Genomic DNA, 21,067 nt, shown 5'->3' with positions numbered 1-21,067 from the left:
CCATTTAGACATGGCCGAGAATTCAATCCTCAAATGCAGAGAGATTGACTCTAGTTAGAACAGGGATTCCCTTCTTGAAAAGGGAAATTAGGCCTCTTGTGTGTGTAATACCGCATTGTCAGTCTTCTGCATTGTAAATTACAGTCATTTTCCCTGAGTACAGTGTTATCCCTGCTCTAATGGCCCCTTTCAATTTAGTGACATAGCCAGGGCTAACACATGATTACAGACACAGGCCATAGGCTGCAGTTACACTGAGAAAATGACAGAACTTAACCGGCCTCAGTCGTTCACACAGCAACGTTTATCATAGGTTTGGTGTAGGCTACTTGATGTATCATGTCTTCACCCAAATGATAAATGACTGATAAAACTTATGTTTATCATTATTAAGCGATGCTTTACTAGTACTAACTACAGTCTTGCTGGCTGAGACCCACATCTCAATCAGTGGTGAAACAAACAGATGCTGAATCCAAGAGAAGTCACGATGCAACCTGACACCCATACAAACCGTGTCATGCAAATGTAACCCTGGGCTAATATTAATAATACAGACAGTATTACTGCTGCTTTTCAAATGCAGCACATTCCCACAGGCAGGCTGAAGTTGGAATGAGAAAGAAAGGCCTAATGGCTTTGATAATGAATGCATTTCAGTGAATACAGAGGGATCAATTAAGCATATCTCACTGTCTGCGCAGCTTTGATGGCTGTAAACAATTAACCTTTTATCGCTTTGAATGTTATTTGTTGTTAATCTTTTCAGCATAATGTGAGTGGCTCCATCGTGGTGTGTTGACAGTTTACTGTCAAAGCCTTGTTTAAATCAAATCACATTTTATTGATCACATACACATATTTAGCAGATGTTATTGCAGGTGTAGTGAAATGATTGTGTTCCTAGCTCCAACAGTGCAGCAATATCTAACAATTCACAACAATACACACAAATCTAAAAGTAAAATAGTGGAATTAAAAAATATATAAATATTAGGACGAGCAATGTCAGTAGCATTGACTAAAATACAGTAGAATAGAATACAGTATATACATATGAAATGAGTAAAGCAGTATGTAAACATTATTGAAGTGTCTACTGTTCCATTATTAAAGTGACCAGGGATTCCATGTCTATGAATATAGGGCAGCAGCCTCTAAATTGCAGGGTTGAGTAACCGGGTGGTAGCCGGCTAGTGATGGCTATTTAACAGTCTGATGGCCTTGAGATAGAAGCTGTTTTTTAGTCTCTCTGTCCCAGCTTTGATGCACCTGTACTGACCTTGCCTTCTGAATGATAGCGGGGTGAACAGGCCGTGGCTCGGGAGGTTGATGTCCTTGATGATCTTTTTGGCCTTCCTGTGACATCAGGTGCTGTAGGTGTCCTTGGAGGCAGGTAGTGTGCCCCCGGTGATGTGTTGTGCAGACCGCACCACCCCCTTGAGAGCACTTTGGTTGCGTGCGATGCAGTTGCCGTACTAGGCGGTGATACAACCCGACAGGATGCTCTCGATTGTGCATCTGTAAAAGTTTGTGAGTGTCTTAGGGGCCAAGCCAAATTGCGCCACCTTCACCAGACTGTCTGTGTGGGTGGTCCATTTCAGATCATCAGTGATGTGTTTGCCAAGGAATTTTCCACCTTCTCCACTGCCGTCCGTCAATGTTGATAGGGGCGTGCTCCCTCTGCTTTTTCCTGAAGTCCACGATCAGTTCCTTTGTTTTGTTTACGTTAAGGGAGAGGTTATTTTCCTGGCACCCCTCCGCCAGGGCCCTCACCTCCTTCCTGTAGGCTGTCTCGTCATTGTTGGTAATCAGGCCTACTGTGGTCGTGTCATCTGCAAACTTGATGATTGAGTTGGAGGTGTGTGGCCACGCAGTCATGGGAGTATAGGAGGGAGCTGAGCACGCACCCTTGTATGGCCCGTCATGAAGTCCAGGATCCAGTTGCACAGGGCGGCGTTCAGACCCAGGGCCCCGAGCTTAATGATGAGCTTGGAGGGTACTATGGTGTTGAAGGCTGAGCTATAGTCAATGAACAGCATTCTTACATAGGTATTCCACTTGTCCAGGTGAGATAGGGCAGTGTGTAGTGCATTGGCAATTCCATTGTCTGTGAATCTATTGGGGCGTTAAGCAAATTGAAGTGCGTCTCGGGTGATCCTTTACAAGCTTCTCAAAGCACTTCATGATGACAGAATTGAGTGCAACGGGGCAATAGTCATTTAGTTCAGTTACCTTTGCTTTCTTGGGTGGGAGGAGAGTTGTGTGTTTGTTGGGTACCGTATTCTGGTGTGACACACTGAGCGGTTCATTCAATTTGTCATTAAATATTAATAGTGTTGCTCCAACTGATGCAAGGTTGTTTTGGAGACTGTAGTGCTTTATGTTGTTGACGATCAGTCAGAATGACGACTTTGTCGTTGCTTCATAAACCGTTATAAAAGTAGCCTGTGATTTCGAACTAGGCACTGGGGGAAATATAAGCTGTTTTCTGGTCTCATACTCAGCAGGATTGTGAGAAGTCGTGTGTGTGTACGTGCCTGTAAACGTTAGCCTGACCTGAATGTGTCTGACCTGGTTACAGAGACTGGGGGAACTGCATCGCTCTCTCTCGCTCCCCTTGTCTCTCGCTCCTCCTCTCTCTCACTCCCAAACACATATACACACACACACTTCTGAACTGCATCTTGCTTTCAGTCACTTCTAAGGAAACATCACAGAGGAAGCATTGCCCGGAGAGAAAGATTTTTTTTGAGCTGCTTTCACAGTTAGATCCATCCCGGGGTAGTAGAGTCTCTCCTCAGCCTCAGCTCTAAAAACGTGGAGCTACAGTGCAGGGTTTTTAGGAGGTTTTGATTGGTAGGGAAATTACTCCTTTGTCTGGTTTGCATACCTTCCAATCAATTCTCTCCAGCTTGCTTGTTCAGTCACAGAGCTACACTCACTCACTCACTCACTCACTCACTCACTCACTCACTCACCCTCAGGTATCAGTATGAGCGCCAGGCAAGGTGGGCCTCTCTCCCACGCTGCTGGTCACTCATTCACATCATACTGCTACCCAGATGATTAGGTTGTCACTGCCTGGTTGTATTCCACACTGTGCTCTTGAGCACTCACACTCATATCCCAGAGACTATGTGCACTCATGCACTGACTGCAGTCTGCCCTCCTCCCTGTGTCTTTGTAATTCAAAACAAGCCAGCCATGCGAGGCCTGAGACTGTCATATCATGTGTAGCAGAGATCAGGCCAGCCGTAACATCTGAGATGGGAGGATGTCGGGAAGTTAGGTCCTCTCTTGACCCTTGCTTGTTTGTACACTTCAAGATCATTGGTGTCTGCTTGCTCCGTGACTCTAATCTACCTGCATGGGACTCCAGGTATCCATAGGCCAGTGTTGGATGTATGCACATAAAATACTGTAACTGTCTATAGGCTATATATTTTTCATACAAAATGAGCCATAGCCAGGATGTTTTTTTGGCATTCAAGCCATTGCCAGTGTGTTGTGGTTGTCCATTCTGTCTCATGTTGACATACTGTCTGCCTCTATGGCTGCTGGTGAAAGTGTTTCTCGTTCACAGATCGCAAACTGATGCAATGATTCATCATTTACCCCCAAAATGGACTACAGTACTAGTTTCCCGAAAGCCCCTTTTGTTGTGATGACATTGCTGTTGAAAGCAAGTTATTGTTTATAGATCTCTGTTTGTGCAGCAGGGGAGAGGTGAGCCCATAGGCGGTTGTTTCTGAATATACGCCTGCTCGCTGCTTGGCGTCGAACTAAATCGCATATTTAATTAAGGACTTCCCGGCAGAAGGAGGGCTTTTAAACCGGCTGCTATTTATGGACAGCACAGCACCACGCTGTTCTGCTCTCTTTCTCTGCCCAGGCATGGGTCTCAATGACCGAGGGAAGAAGGTGAGAGAGAGAGAGAAAAGTGTGTGTGGGGGGGGGGGGACTAGCTAAATAAGGCAGCTCTCAATTGATATGGCAGCACAGCACTGCGGGAGCAAAGGGGTCAAATACCTTGTGCTGAATGCTGGTGTAGCCCTGTTAATGAGCATATGCTGCTCTGACTGCAGAGGTTGTCTCTACACACAGCGTATAGAATAGGAAGCAGATGGAATCATTCATGCATTCATGCTCCTTTCACTTGCCGTAATAAGGCTTTATACATTTATTCCAACCTGGATCCTTTTCCAATTCAGAACATACAGTATGCAATGTCTTCAGATTGTCATGATGGATATTGTATGTGTATGACATTGCAGATATTTGGAGCAAGTAGGTTAAGTCAACATGTTTTATTTTAATGCTGTATCGAACTGCAATGCATTTAAATGGAGTTTGCACTTAGACCTAAATGTTGGACTTGACTGTACACACTAGGAATGGGCGTGAGTTCTTCAGTACTCGGTACAAGGTTTATATTCGATTTACCTATAATCTAATACAAGTACTCAGAATTTACAAATGTAAATAGTTCATCTTGTCAGATACCAGAATTTTGACTTTGATACCACGTTTAGTATCACAGTACTCTATTCCATCCCGATACTCAATACCAAAACGATACCACAACAAACAAAACAAGAGCATATTAGCCAAAGTCACAGAACGGCACTTGATCCAGACAGATAAACTCAGCTTCTGCTCTTTTCAATCGTTGGGCATCTTTTGACTTCAATATTTTTATATGATATTTTATTATTATATTATATTTACTTCAAAAAAAATTCAGAGACAACCATGTATGCATTAATGAATCAATTATACAATTGTACAGTGAATTTGACTTTGTTTTTACCAATCTAACTACATAACAACATAATGGTAATCATTTAAATAAATGGTAAATCTCTATTGATAAACTGATGTAGCCTAGACCTAACCACAATACAGGTGAATTCATATTCAATAGGAGTGTGTGCATGTTTCCCATCCATTTGGGACTTATTTTATTGTACTCATCAACATTTGCATAGAAGTAGCTTTTTTTAATAAAAATGTGCACTGTCGCTTTAATGGGTAATGACTTAATTCAGGGAGTGATGTGAGAGAGACCGAATAGGTGAATGAATGAAGGTTTTGGTGGCATATTTTGCATTGTGGTTTAAATATTATCACAAACAAAGTACCAGGGTAGTGAATTTATGTTAGCTTTAGCTGTCAGCTAGCAAGGAAAGTTAGCCTACACATCTGGAAGCTACCAGTATCTTCTTGCATTGTAAAGTTTTCTAGCCTGTTTGCCATATCACATTATTCAAGTGTGTTAACTTCTGTGTAGCATGAGTGGGGAGTAAGATGATGTCAGACTCCCAGTGCAGGATAGCAGTGAGTAAGTGGAGCAGGCAGGGTGCAGCCCAGACTCCCAGTGCAGGATAGCAGTGAATAAGTGGAGCAGGCAGGGTGCAGCCCAGACTCCCAGTGCAGGACAGCAGTGAGTAAGTGGAGCAGGCAGGGTGCAGCCCAGACTCCCAGTGCAGAATAGCAGTAAGTGGAGCAGGCAGGGCGCAGCCCAGACTCCCAATGCAGGATAGCAGTAAGTGGAGCAGGCAGGGTGCAGCCCAGACTCCCAGTGCAGGATTGCAGTAAGTGGAGCAGGCAGGGTGCAGCCTAGACTCCCAGTGCAGGATAGCAGGAAGTGAAGCAGGCAGGGTGCAGCCCAGACTCCCAGTGCAGGATAGCAGTAAGTGGAGCAGGCAGGGTGCAGCCCAGACTCCCAGTGCAGGATAGCAGTAAGTGGAGCAGGCAGGGTCCAGTGCAGGATAGCAGTAAGTGGAGCAGGCATGGTGCAGCCCAGACTCCCAGTGCAGGATAGCAGTAAGTGGAGCAGGCAGGGTGCAGCCCAGACTCAGTGCAGGATAGCAGTAAGTGGAGCAGGCAGGGTGCAGCCCAGACTCACAGTGCAGGATAGCAGTAAGTGGAGCAGGCAGGGTGCAGCCCAGACTCACAGTGCAGGATAGCAGTAAGTGGAGCAGGCAGGGTGCAGCCCAGACTCCCAGTGCAGGATAGCAGTAAGTGGAGCAGGCAGGGTCCAGTGCAGGATAGCAGTAAGTGGAGCAGGCAGGGTGCAGCCCAGACTCACAGTGCAGGATAGCAGTAAGTGGAGTAGGCAGGGTGCAGCCCAGACTCACAGTGCAGGATAGCAGTAAGTGGAGCAGGCAGGGTGCAGCCCAGACTCACAGTGCAGGATAGCAGTAAGTGGAGCAGGCAGGGTGCAGCCCAGACTCACAGTGCAGGATAGCAGTAAGTGGAGCAGGCAGGGTGCAGCCCAGACTCCCAGTGCAGGATAGCAGTAAGTGGAGCAGGCAGGGTGCAGCCCAGACTCACAGTGCAGGATAGTAGTAAGTGGAGCAGGCAGGGTGCAGCCCAGACTCACAGTGCAGGATAGCAGTAAGTGGAGCAGGCTTGATCCGTGAGACACATTTGACAGAAGTATCAAATTCTAGTACCGAACTGTTTTAAGGTTCTAGTATCAAAAATGTACCAAAGTTTTGGTATACTGTGCAACGCTACTAGTTAGCAGGTTTAATTTATAAGCGCTGACAAAATGTCATACTGTAAGATGTGTTTTATTGTTTGGAGTATGTCAAGTACAGTGAAAAATGTTAAGTTTTGTTTTCAGTTGTGTATCATAAAAACTAGTAATTGAATCAAAAGTAGCACCCCCAAAACATGTTTGCCTTCAGACCCCTTTCACGCTAACCTACGAGTACTCAAAATAATACGAGTACTCAAACTCAGAATGTTTTCTGCGTACCCATCCCTAGTACTGCGTACCCATCCCTAGTATCTGTTTTCTTTGAAATCTGACATTTATGTTACTGGTATTATGGGAACATATTGAGAACCAAAGTGAAATCTATAGTTGAGGACCCCTGCTGCATGCTTATTGTTGCCCTGCGGAACTCACACTCTCGTCACTGTCTGGCAATCTCAGATAGGAAGTGGTCACAGTGTCACACACGAAGGTGGCTCTGCTCAACCTTTAGGCTAGATGTTGTGCAGTCGTCATGATGAATAATCTGTATGTTTGTCTGCCAACTAGGATAAACATTTGCACTCTCAGAAAAAGAAAGATAGAACATTTGTGGCCGCCTCATGATTTTGAATTTTCTTGTTTGTCAAGTGCATGATTTTTTTTAAACGTATGCTAATGCTCTTTCAAAAGCTGCATTTCTTATTGCATTGCTTTAACAGATGAAGCACTCAGTGTGTGTTAAGCAGAGGGAGTAGGCTATCTGTGCAATAGACACCCCATTGGCATTTAGATCTGTGGATGAGATTCAGTGTGATTTGATGTGCTCCCTCTTCTCATCTCATCTTTCTGTCTGTGGCTTTGGCCTTTGGAGATAATTTAGTGTGACTGGCCAGTGCTCTGGTGGTTAGCTTACCTTGAGACAAACATTGTGCTACTGTAGAGTTGGGACGATAAACCGAAAATTATTGACACCGACCACTTATCATGAAAATTTTGCTGATTTTGTTCATCACGATAAATAACCTATAGGGCCCTACTAGAGAAATTAAATGTTTGCCAATAGGGGTGATTGCTAATGGAAAAATTGATAGCTAGAACATTGAAAGTAGGGCTGACCCCAATTAGTCTACTAGTCAATTGTTTGGTCAATACGCTGTTGGTATAAATGGATCACATTTACATAAGTATTCAGATCATTTACTCAGTGCTTTGTTGATGCACCTTTGGCAACGATTACAGCCTTGAGTCTTCGTGGGTATGACGCTACAAGCTTGGCACACCTGTATTTGGGGAGTTTCTCCCATTCTTCTCTGCAGATCCTCTCAAGCTTTGACAGGTTGAATGGTGAGCGTTGCTGCACAGATATTTTCAGGTTTCAAGTTCGGGCTCTGGCTGGGCCAGTCAAGCACATTCAGAGACTTGTCCCTACGCCACTCCTGCTTTGTCTTGGCTGTGTGCTTAGGGTCATTGTCCTTTACAAAGGTGAACCTTTGCCCCAGTCAGGTTCTGAGCGCTCCGGAGCAGGTTTTCATCAAGGATCTCTCTGTACTGTGCTCTGTTCATCTGCTGCTGAAAAACATCCCCACAGCATGATGCTGCCACCATGCTTCACCGTAGGGATGGAGCCAGGTTTCCTCCAGACGTGACGCTTGGCATTCCTTCCAGAGAGTTCAATCTTGGTTTCATGAGAGCAGAGAATCTTGTTTCTCATGGTTAGAGTCTTTTAGGTGCCTTTTGGCAAACTCTAAGCGGGTTGTCATGTGCCTTTTACTGAGGAGTGGCTTCCGTCCGACCACTCTACCATAAAGGCCTGATTGATGGTTGTCCTCCTGGAAGGTTCTCCCATCTCCACATAGGAACTCTGGAGCTCTGTCAGTGATCATCAGGTTCTTGCTTATTGCACATTTACAAAACACAGACTAGACAGCTAGTATAACACTTCGATCACATCGACAGCGTCATTGCATTTTGGTACACCAGAATTACATTAATTTCCAATGAAACACTGCGTTTGCCTTGCAGCATTGCATTGCAGAGGCAGTTGCAGTGCGTTCGGTGTGGTGCGTACGTTAGATTTATCAAATGTATGCTTCAAATTGTGTGCGTAGACAGCTTGACAGAAATGGCAGCAGAAAGTGAATGTTGGACTACAGATCAAGATGATGCTGCATACTATTTTGTTCGAAGCGTAACAGTCTTTGGCTTAAATGCTGCTGGCGGAACGTGGTACCCCAATGAACATACATTTTCCAGAATCAATGTTCATTGATACTCCTGTTTTAGTGATGTCTGCTCTGCACATAATTTGAGTAGTTGAGACATAATAAGGGTATTGTCAGAAAGGTTAACTTCTCCTCTATTACAGTGAAATAATGTCTCGATGTGTTTTGGTGTCATTATGACCGATTTTGTTCGACCAAACCTCACATGCTAATAGTGAGTTGAAATCACTTGTCAGAAAGGAAGATGTGATCTCTCAACGTTGTTGGCGTAAGAGAGGCATGGGGAGGGGCTTGGTGTATGTGTAAACCATAGAGGAAGCGAGAGGTTTCACTCTTGTTAAAATCTATCCAAAATAATACCAATGTGTTTCTATGGGCTTATTTTAGACCTAAGCTTGTCACCTGCCTTCCCGCCCTAACTCCCATTGTTAGGTTGGAGACGTGCATCTCCTCATTATATACAGATTGCTGCTGTAAATGGGAAGGTGCCCACAGAGAAGCGAAGGAGACGAGACCACAAATACAACATGAGAACAAGCGGACATAAGCGCTCATAAAAACGAAAAATAACAAAACCTTGATTCTTGCAATACAGGCATTTGAAATATCGTGCAAAAACATGAATTCAAATTAATTCAATATTACCTAGTCATACCCTGATTGCGTGTCTTGTAGGGTATGTATAGGTTTTGAGCTGTGTGTTAACTGGCAACTCTGTACTTTCAATACTTTTTACAAAGACCAGCAGTGATTCAGTCAATCTCTCCTCCAATCTGAACCAGGAGAGTCTCTCTGAAACAGGAGAGTCAATATTATTGACATTGGCCTTCTGTGTACATTTCAGGGCCAGACATCCTACTCTGTTCTGGTCCAGCTGCAGCTTTTCTAGTTCCTTTTCTGCTGCACCTGACCATACAACTGGCCAATAGTCAAGATGCAACAAAACCAGAGCTTGCAGGACTTGTTTGGTTGCATGTTATGTTATAAAATCAGAGCTTCTCCCCATCTTTACAACAATAGACTCAATATCCTTTGACCTAGACAGTTTACTATCTAATATAACACCAAGAAGTTAAGTCTTTAGTGGAAAAGATGAGCGCCACAAATCTGGAAATGATTTGGTGCTCATCTTTTCCATTCATTGGATTGTTTGCATACACCTGAGTTGGATCTACAAAACAGATGGTCTAGGATGGGGACATTTGTTGACAGAAGACCACTTTTGAATTCTGAAAACATCCGACAAACTTTACATTTTTAAGTGTAATGTGCCTTTAAATTCTACATGTTGACTCAGTGTTTCCCCTATAATTGTTTTTAGCAGTGGTCATGGAAGGAAGGTTGTTCTTTAGATGTTTTTTCTCTCCAGTTTTTCGCTCTCAATCACACTTTTCTAGCTAAATTGGACATGCTAACAATGCTTAAACCATGTAGGAGACCATAAAAAACGATAGTTACCCTTTAATTCAAGTGTGCCTGCACCTAACACTGTTTGGTTAGCTGTGTATCTGTTGCGCATATACAATTACATTGTACGTGCATCAAACAGTTTTTATCATTACTGTAGCTGAACTTCTAATTACCATAACAGATGGCATGGTAATGAGAATTGGTCATTACAGTAATGACAAACTCTTAGCAAATTTCGATAACAATGGCATGAACCATTATTACTCGGCAAACAAAAAATACACAATAAATTGGTGCTCTTTCTAATGTAATATTCTATAAATAGTTTAATCTGTCTTTGCTCAAACATCAAGTATTACACAGTTATAGTAATGATAATCTAAAATGGGTAAATGTGGTGTACGAGGAAAATTATCACATTTAAACATAATAAAAGAGAAAATACTAGCTTACCTTGTAGCCATCTTTGATCTTCTCTGTTCTTAGTAATACATTATGGGTCGAAAAAGATTTATAAAAAACACTACTTTGTACAGGAACTTAAAGAAACTCTACGGTAATGAAAAATATGTTTTGTGTCTAAAATAGTACTAATTTGTAATGTGAATACCCATAAATGATAACTGTCTTTGAATATGTACCATTATTTTTATATAATCTGATTAGACAACAAGCTCCAGAATACTAAATATTGTCACTGGTCTGGGTTGGATCTGATATGACAGTCATGGATCTCGAGTATGTGTAATTTTAACTGACTTGCCCGGGTCTGGGCCGATTTCAAGTATCAGAAATCAGTATTTTTGGGCGCCGATATGCCAATTTTTTTTTACAAATTTTTTTTTTCTTCTTTTTTTATACCATTAATTAACAAGGTAAGTGTGTTAAGAACACATTCTTATTATCAATGATGGCCTAGGAACGATGGGTTAACTGCCTCGTTCAGGGGCAGAACGACATATTTTCACCTTGCCAGCTCGGGGGATTCAATCTTGCAACCTTACAGTTAACTTGTCCAATGCAATAACGACCTGCCTCTCTCTCGTTGCGCTCCACTCCTGTTACGTGAATGCAGTAAGCCATGGTAAGTTGCTAGCTAGCATTAAACGTATCTTATAAAAAACAATCAATCATAATCACTAGTTAACTACACATGGTTGATGATAGTACTAGATATTATCTAGCGTGTCCTGCGTTGCATATAATCTGACTGAGCATACAAGTATCTAAGTATCTGACTGAGCGGTGGTAGGCAGAAGCAGGCACGTAAACATTCATTCAAACAGCACTTTCGTGCGTTTTGCCAGCAGCTCTTCGTTTTTGCGTCAAGCATTGCGCTGTTTATGACTTCAAGCCTCTCAACTCCCGAGATGAGGCTGGTGTAACCGAAGTGAAATGGCTATCTAGTTAGCGCGCGCTAATAGTGTTTCAAACATCACTCGCTCTGAGCCTTGCAGTGGTTGTTTCCCTTGCTCTGCATGGGTAACGCTGCTTCGAGGGTGGCTGTTGTCGTTGTGTTCCTGGTTCGAGCCCAGGGAGGAGCAAGGAGAGGGACGAAAGCTATACTGTTACACTGGCAATACTAAAGTGCCTATAAGAACATCCAATAGTCAAAGGTTAATGAAATACAAATGGTATAGAGGGAAATAGTCCTATAATTCCTATAATAACTACAACCTAAAACTTCTTACCTGGGAATATGGAAGACTCATGTTAAAAGGAACCACCAGCTTTCATATGTTCTCATGTTCTGAGCAAGGAACTGAAACGTTATCTTTCTTACATAGCACATATTGCACTTTTACTTTCTTCTCCAACACTTTGTTTTTGCATTATTTAAACCAAATTGAACATGTTTCAATATTTACTTGAGGCTAAATTGATTTTATTGATGTATTATATTAAGTTAAAATAAGTGTTCATTCAGTATTGTTGTCATTGTCATTATTACAAATACATGTTAAAAAATCAGCCAATTATTCGGTATCGGATTTTTGGTCCTCGGTATCTGTATCGGCGTTGAAAAATCATAATCGGTCGACCTCTAGTGAAGACCTCTATCTTACTGTCTGCAAACAGCTAGTTTGTCTTTTCTTAGCAAGTTGTGAAAAAAATAAAATGATATTCTTGTATCCTATCCAGCCTGGTGTGGGCAGGTTAGTGTATGTGGAAGGTAGAGGTAGAGGAAGAATTTGTAAAGCGAATGCACTTTGTGTTTGTCAACCAGATCAGATTACTTAGCCTCATTTTACCAACAATTCAAAGGAAAACAATCATGGATTGGTTTTCCCCCGGTCACGTAAGACCGCAGAGAATCGAGGACACTGGTGAGAACCAAAACCTGAAGGGGCTGGAAACTGGAAGAGCCGGTTCCGCTAGGCCCATGCCCTGCCACAAATACTTACAACAGTGTCATCTTTCCACGTTTCCATTTAAATTAATTTCCATTTTCTCTACTCTGGAACCTTTCTAGTGGATTCCCACGTCTTCAAGTGCCTCCGTGGAGACTTGAGTGAGGTTGTGTTCTTAGCCAGAGTGGTAAGCTAAAGAAGAGCTGGAGGTGCATGTGTACTGTGTGTGTTTGTGGTGGTATCCATACCAAGTGTTATTATTCATATGTACAGGATACATATGGTATACACTGTCCAAAAAAATTATTCAATGTCAACACTGCATGAATCCTGCTTGTTGACTAACAGCCTGTCAGTCTTTTTCTAGGCTGCGGATGCCCACCAATACGGATTTGATTCCAGTGCTCAAAGCCCTGTACGTTGCAATGGAGGGAACTTGCCTCAGCCATCATAATGCAATATTAACCTGAAGCCTTTCAATCCGGCTTGTACCCCCACAGCTCAAACTAGCTTAGGTTATATCCATGTGTGTACATTGGTGTGTGGGCCTCCAACCGAGGATCCTCCCTTGAATTATTTAGGAGCTGACTGCACCTCTCCCGCTGTGCCCACTGTCGGTGAATTCCGGTGCAAAGGTAACACACATCAGGGTACAGTGAAAAACACACACCTCCATCATTAGTAGCATAGAGGTAACACACCTGAAAACACACACTTGTTTTCCATAGCTCTTCACACAAGAGCCACCTCAACCTTCTCACCCCTTCTCACTCCTCAAGTTAATCAAAAACCCTTTGTCTAGATGACGAGATCACAACCTGAACAAGTAGGCCAGATCTAATGTCACCTAACATTAGCCTCATTTTGATTTCATTCAGCTTTGCTTTACTATAGCTGCTAGTCTGTTTCTACTTTAGCCATCTTCTAAAGAATTGTTTGGCATGACAGACGTTTCAATGAAAATGTACTATAGTGTCTATGAACAAGTGTCAAGAAGACTGCATTGTCTGCAGTCAATCCATTAATCCACAGGGCAGCCAGGCCTTCTAGCCAATGGCACACTGCTGTTCCTTCACACGGAAGAAGTAGCCTTTTCTCTCCTCTCTTCTTCTGTGCCAGATGGAGATGACTCCATTATTATCCAGCAGCCCTCCTCCTTCTGCAGCTTTTTTCTACTCCCTTTTTTTCCTCCCTTTGTTCCTTTTTCTCTCCCTTTTCTTTGGGCCTAATTCTCTGGGTGCCGAGTTTCGAACATTGACCCAGCAGGCAGGCAGCATTACTGCAGCAGCCTACAGTATCAGGATAAAAAAGCTCCTTTCATAAGACTGTAAGATTTATAGGCTAATCACATTCCAGCATATTAATCAGATGAGTACTACTGCCTGCTATAAATAATACTATACTGTCACATAAGACCTCACATTTCCGCTCCACACACACACACACACACACACACACACACATACTACTGGAGATGACTCTCAAATAGCACCCTATTTCCTGGTCAAAAGTAGTGCACTATAAAAGGAATATGGTGCCATTTGGGGAACAGCCAGGGACACCCAGTCTCTAGCTCCCCTTTGGATTAGGTTGTAAGGGTCTGGGGAGAGGGGACAGACGGAGCACTAGATCAAATCAAATTGCATTTGTCACATACTTCGTAAACAGCAGATCTGGACTAACAGTGACATGTTTACTTAGGGGCCCTTCCCAACAATGCAGAGGGAAAGAATATAGAAAAGTAAAACATGTAATAATAAATATACAGTGAGTTGCATTAACTTTGCTACTGAGTCAATGTGCAGGGGTACGAGGTAATTGAGGTAGATATGTACATATAACTAGGAATAAAGTGACAGATAATAAACAGTAGCAGCAACATATGGGATGAGTAAAAGGGTCAATGCAGATAGTCCAGGTAGCTATTTTGTTAACGATTGAACTATTTAGCAGTTTTATGGCTTAGGGGTAGATGCTGTACAAGGTCCTGCTGGTTCCAGACTTAGTGCATCGGTATCGCATGCCGTGGCTGGAGTCTTTGACAATTTTTAGGGCCCTCCTCTGATACCGCCTGGTATAGAGGTCCTGGATGGCAAGGAGTTCGGCTCCAGTGATGTACTGGGCCGTACGCACTACCCTTTGTAGTGCCTTGCGGCTGGATGCCAAGCAGTTGCTATAACAAGTGGTGATGCAGCCAGTCAAGATGCTTTCAATGGTGCAGCTGTATAACTTTTTGAGGATCTGTGGGCCCATGCCAAATGTTTTCAGCCTTCTGGGGGGGAAGAGGTGTTGTCGTGCTTAGCGTGGATGTTGCCTGTAATCCATGGCTTTTGGTTAGGATATGTACGTACAATCACTGTGGGGACAACGCCATCGATGCACTTATTAATGAAGCTGCTGACTTCACAATGCCATCGGAAGAATCCCGGAACATATTCCAGTCTGTGCTATAAAAAAACTGTCCTGCAGCTTAGCATCAGCTTCATCGGACCACTTCTGTATTGAGCACGGCACTGGTACTTCCTGTTTTAGTTTCTGCTTGTAAACAGGAATCGGGAGGATAGATTTGCCAAATGGAGGGTGAGCTTTGTGTGTGGAGTAAAGGCGGTCTAAAGGTTTTTTTTCGCCTCTAGTTGCACTGGTGACATGCTGGTAGAAATGAGTTAAGACAGATTTCAGTTTCCCTGCATTAAAATCACCGGCAACTAGGAGCGCCTCCTTTGTATGAGCATTTTCTTGTTTCTCTACGAAAAATATAGATGAAAACTAAATAGGTAAATAGTAGATCATGGTCTACAGCTTATTATGAGGTATACAAGATGGTGCCAACAGATAGGGCAGCCGTGCTTCTAGTTCCTAGGCAATATTACATTGTTTTACATTATTAGCCCAGAATTTTTTTTTTGTTATTACATACAGCCGGAAAGAACTTTTGGATATCAGAGCGGTGGTAACTCACCAGGAATACAACTTTCCTGAATTGGATCCTTTGTTCATACCCCCCAGGACAATTGAACTGATTCCAGAGGCTGATCCAAAACATCGGCGGCAGAGAAGAGGTATTCGCAGTGGACTTCTAGTCTGACTCAGGAGTCGCGCACACCACCCACCGCTTTCAAGTATATTACTCGCTAATGTTCAGTCTCTGGATACTAAAGTTGACGAGCTCAGGGCGAGTATTTCCTTCCAGAGAGACATCAAGGATTGTAACATACTCTGTTTCACAGAAACATGGCTCTCTCTGGATATACTGTCTGAGTCCGTACAGCCAGTTGGATTCTCAGTTCATCGCACGGACAGGAATAAATATCTCTCCGGGAAGAAGAGCGAGGCTGTATGTTTTTTTATTATTTAACTACTCATGGTGTGATTGTAATAACATACAGGAACTCAAGTCCTTTAGTTCACCTGACCTAGAATACCTCACAAACAAATGCCGACCGTACTACTTTCCAAGAGAATTCTCTTCAGTTCTCAAGTATTCGTTCCGGTATTTCACTTATGGTGTACGCCCCCAGCCTATTCATCAGGAGCCTTTATTACACTACACCGGCCTTGATTAGTTGAGACGTGTGCGTCGGGGAAGGGTGTCGAGCACAGAGTCATTCAAACACCTCTTCTCACTTTTCATCAGAAAGCTTACCTCGACACGATTGCATTTTCTAAAACTAGCTAAACTGTCCACAGATATGAGCTGACTGTGCGGTGGAAAATTATTAGAGGGAGGAACGAGTACAGCTGTGACATGGCTATCTCGTTCACGACCAAGTTAGCTTTACCCAAACAGTGACTAGTTATTAGCAAGCTAGCCACAAGGCTAGGTGGTTTTACTTCAACAAGAAAAGTTTTTTACTAGCTACACAACTCTCTGTTGTTTCGGAAACGATATCCGGCCATCACACTGAGTGCCACAGTCAGGGATAACCCACTAATCGCTAGCTATCATACTAGCCTACCACGCTAGTTATTTTCTGACAGCTAAAAGCATAGTATCCAAGCAGTTGCAACAGAAACATCCCCCATTCCAAATGAGGAGAAGGTCCCGGCACGAATCAGCGCCTGTGGAAACAAGATATCGGCCAAAGACACCCACTCGGTGTGCTCCGCTTGCCATGGGCTGCAATATCCCAAGGGAGCCTTAGCCTCCCCTGGCTCCTGTCCACACTGTGCCCTCTTTACTGTGAAGAGCCTCCATCGCAGGCTAGCAATCCTGAGTCAACAGGACCCTAACATGGGGTTCGGTGTCCCAGATGGCTCACCAGAGGCGAAAGTCAGAAGTTTACATACACCTTAGCCAAATACATTTAAACTCAGTTTTTCACAATTCCTGACATTTAATCCAAGTAAATATTCCCTGTTTTAGGTCAGTTAGGATCACCACTTTTATTTTAACAATGTGAAATGTCAGAATAATAGTAGAGAGAATGATTTATTTCAGCTTTTATTTATTTCATCACATTCACAGTGGATCAGAAGTTTACATACACTCAATTAGTATTTGGAAGCCTTTAAATTGTTTAACTTGGGCCAAACGTTTAAGGTAGCCTTCCACAAGCTTCCCACAATACGTTGGGTGAAGTTTGGCCCATTCCTCCTGACAGAGCTGGTGTAACTGAGTCAGCCCCAGGGTCTGCAACACCACTAAGCAAGAGGCACCACCAAGCAAGCGGCACCATGAAGACCAAGGAGCTCTCCAAACAGGTCATGGATAAAGTTGTGGAGAAGTACAGATCAGGGTTGGGTTATAAAAAAGTATCAGAAACTTTGAACATCCCACAGAGCACCATTAAATCCATTGTTAAAAAATTTAAAGAATATGGCACCACAACAAACCTGCCTGAGAGGGCTGCCCACCAAAACTCACGGCCCAGGCAAGGAGGGCATTAATCAGAGAGGCAACAAAGAGACCAAATATAACCCTGAAGGATCTGCAAAGCTCCAAAGCAGAGATTGGAGTATCTGTCCATAGGACCACTTTAAGCCATACACTGCACAGAGCTGGGCTTTACGGAAGAGTGGCCAGAAAAATGCCATTGTATGAATAAAATAATAAGCAAACACGTTTGGTGTTCGCCAAAAAGCATGTGGGAGACTCCCCAAACATATGGAAGAAAGTACTCTGGTCAGATGAGACCAAAATTGAGCTTCTTGGCCATCAAGGAAAACACAATGTCTGGCGCATACCCAACACCTCTCATCACCCCGAGAACACCATCCACACAGTGAAGCATGGTGGTGGCAGAATCATGCCACGGGGATTATTTTAATCGGCAAGGACTGGGACATTGGTCAGAATTGAAGGAATGATGGATGGCAATAAATACAGGGAAATTATTGATGGAAACCTGTTTCAGTCTTCCAGAGATTTGAGACTGGGACGGATGTTCACCTTCCAGCAGGACAATGACCCTAAGCATACTGCTAAAGCAACACTTGAGTGGTTTAAGGGGAAGCATTTAAATGTCTTGGAATGGCCTAGTTAAATCCCAGACCTCAATCCAATTGAGAATCTGTGGTATGACTTAAAGACTGCTGTACACCAGCGTAACCCATCCAATGTGAAGGAGCTGGAGCAGTTTTGCCTTGAAGAATGGTCAAAAATCCCAGTAGCTAGATGTGCCAAGAGACTTGCAGCTGTAATTGCTGCAAAACGTGGCTCTACAAAGTTATATTTTTCTTATTTCCTGTTTGTTTTACAATGACACATATTTTGCATCTTCAAAGTGGTATGCATGTTGTGTAAATCAAATGATACAAATCCCCCCCCCCAAAAAAATATATATATTTTAATTCCAGGCTGTAAGGCAACAAAATAGGAAAAATACCAAGTGGGTGAATACTTCCGCAAGCCACTGTATATCGTCAAATTACGTGTACATTTATAGATTATTTCCTCCCATCACTGACACACACACACACTTCCCCTCTTATATACCTGATTACTCAGGTGAGTGCGCGTGTGTGTGCACACTACAGCTGTTAATGGCTGAAAGGTTAATAGTAAATAATCCTCAGTCTGGGTCCTGACAGGCCAGTTTATCTGGAAAAACCTCTTGGTAAATGATGATACGGGTAGTTTTCAGTAACAGTAGGTCAGAGAGAGGGAGAGAAGCGAGAGTGAGTTGTGAGAGCGGGTAGAAGGAAGTATGGTGATGAGTCTCTGGGCAGTACCGACTGGTACATGGGTTCCTCGGAAACCCCGGAAATATTTGTTATCTGAGTGTTATGTAAGGCTGCGACCTCTTTACTCCAAGCCACTAACTTCACTCTGTTTAGCCCTCCGTGTTGACAGACATCAGTGGCCCAGCCAAGTGTGCGTGTGTGTGTTATGACGGATAAGAAGAGGCCCTCTTGAGACAGGTCTACTTTCACTCACTTAGGCCTTCTTGTTCCATCTTATTATAGGCTACTCTATTATTTTCTATCTTAAACTTGCATACTGGCATCCTACTTGCACTCGGTCAGTCAGTCACTCACTGGCTACGATTCTCCACCCTTCTCTCCTTTTTTTATTTCTCTCTCACTTTTCATTTTATTTCTCTCTCTTTTCTGCTCACTTTTCTCCCTGAATTATGTGGCCATTAGTGTGATTGTAGATAATCCAGTGAGGAGCGGTGGCAGTGGAAGCCTTATACAGTTTCTAACCCAGGAGATCATGGCGGGGAGCTGACAGACCCATGTCTCTACAGCTTAGAGATGGCCATGCACTAGCCCTACATCGCCACACACACACGCAGACTCTGGGAATCAGACAGTCTGCGCTACGATGTGGTTCACAGCTGAAGATGAGGGGGAGGAGGAGAAAGTCATATTCTCTAAACACTGCAGTGAACAAGGCCTCCATTAACCAGAGCACATTCCATAGTGCAATACTGTACAGCCATAAAGCCCCCAGCCATAGCCAACTCTGTCCAAAGACTTATCAGACCCATAATATCTACTGTGAATCATGTGGCTCCTTTAAAATAAGCAAGTGAAGAGCGTGCCTTGAAAAAAAAAAAAACATTATTTCCAATCCTCACATTCGTTTCCTCTTGTTTTCTGTCCCTCAAGGTTGTGTCACGAACCGGCTCAAAGCCCGTAACAAAGGGAGACAACGTGGAGATAAGGAGTAACAAAATATATATTTATTAACTAAAGCAACTAAGGAAAATATACAATGGTGTGTGTAATCAGTAATCAGTAGTGTAAGTGAGTGTTTTGCATGCATGAATGTGATAATGCAGGGTGTTGAAAGGTGCCAAAGCAAACAAACGGCCAACAAGAACCACAACACAATCTACAAAGGTGTCTGCATGGAGAGAGTCTCCTCCATGAATGGGGAAGTGGTGTATTTATCCTGGGAAACACCTGGGCCCAGGTGTTTCCCATGTAGCTGACGACCCTCTCAACTCCGCCCACCGGCATCCTAATAAGGAAACAAAAACAAAGACAGAATACGGCAGACAGAGTGGGAGGGTCGTCACAGTTGAGCAATCGAGTATCCCTAGTACAATACACAATATCAGCCCTTTCATACCTGGGCTGACTTTGTTGTTCCATGACAAAAGACAATAGTCAAGGAACTGGATTCTCTGGAGGATGACTCGCATCACAATGCTGTTGGTGTTCATCCTTTGCTACAACACAATTAGGCCTATAGCCATCTGCGTTATTGAGCTGCTGAATGGGCTGCTTGCTATGCCTGCTTAAAAGTGGTGTTTCATTGGATGCGTTCCAAGGGGAACTGCTCTCTCCTTTTTATAACAAGAGGCTCTCACAATAGCAGAGATTGCAGTAATACAGCCATTAGTGGAGGAAGGAATAGCTGAGATTTAGATTTAATATTCTGGCCTCAAAGAGCTGATGCTCTGTCGACTTTCACCTTCTAGATGTTTCTCAACCTCAGGTCCTCGGACCAGCACTGGTCCCTGAGAAGATGCTGAGCGGTCTCTCAGATGGTTAGCTGACACCAATTTAGTGCGTTCTCAAGTGTTAGTTTTGATAGGCCAATAGGCCGAAGCAGACTTTCATAGAGGAAGGACACTAGCGCTCCACTCCCTGCTATTAAAAAAGCTTGAGAAACACTGAACACATGTTTGTTGTTTATCAATGCTTTGTCAGACAGCTTTTACACCTCTGACTTTTTCATAGGTTTTTGTCTTAGATAGGTATATCTTAATGTCCTCCACTGAGTGGAGATACATTGTCACTGCACCTCAGTTAAAATAATGGGTAGTCGGGAGGCAAATCCACGAGGTATGCTTTGTTTGTCCAAATAGGACTCTTGTCTCTGGGCCGATGAGTGCCACTGCCCTACTGTGCTGTGCTGTGCTGTGGTTCTGTAGCTGTATAGGAAGTAATGTGATACTGTTGTAGAGCTTGCTTTCATTATCCAGTGATGCTTTGGACCCACATGTAAAATCTAAAGAGATTTTAAAGAGGCCCATTTATCTGTAATGAGTTTCCACACTAATCAATGCTCTGAGGGCATTGTGTTGATGAAAGCTGGCCCTTTGTTCTGGCACTGCCAATGCAACACAGTTGTAACCTGGATGAGCATGCATTGCAGATCCTGCTTACGTGTCAATATGGACACTGAGAACAAATGATTA

General features: G+C 43.4%; 1 protein-coding gene across 3 annotated transcripts in view; it reads left to right on the top strand.

The window, feature by feature from the left end:
* LOC110522834 (erbin) overlaps positions 1-21,067 on the top strand; it is a 111,525-nt gene that overhangs the window by 33,632 nt on the left and 56,826 nt on the right. The window lies entirely within an intron of this gene.

Source organism: Oncorhynchus mykiss, chromosome 5, assembly GCF_013265735.2.
Source record: "Oncorhynchus mykiss isolate Arlee chromosome 5, USDA_OmykA_1.1, whole genome shotgun sequence".
NCBI lineage: Eukaryota > Metazoa > Chordata > Actinopteri > Salmoniformes > Salmonidae > Oncorhynchus > Oncorhynchus mykiss.
This window is presented reverse-complemented; position numbering and strand designations above follow the sequence as displayed.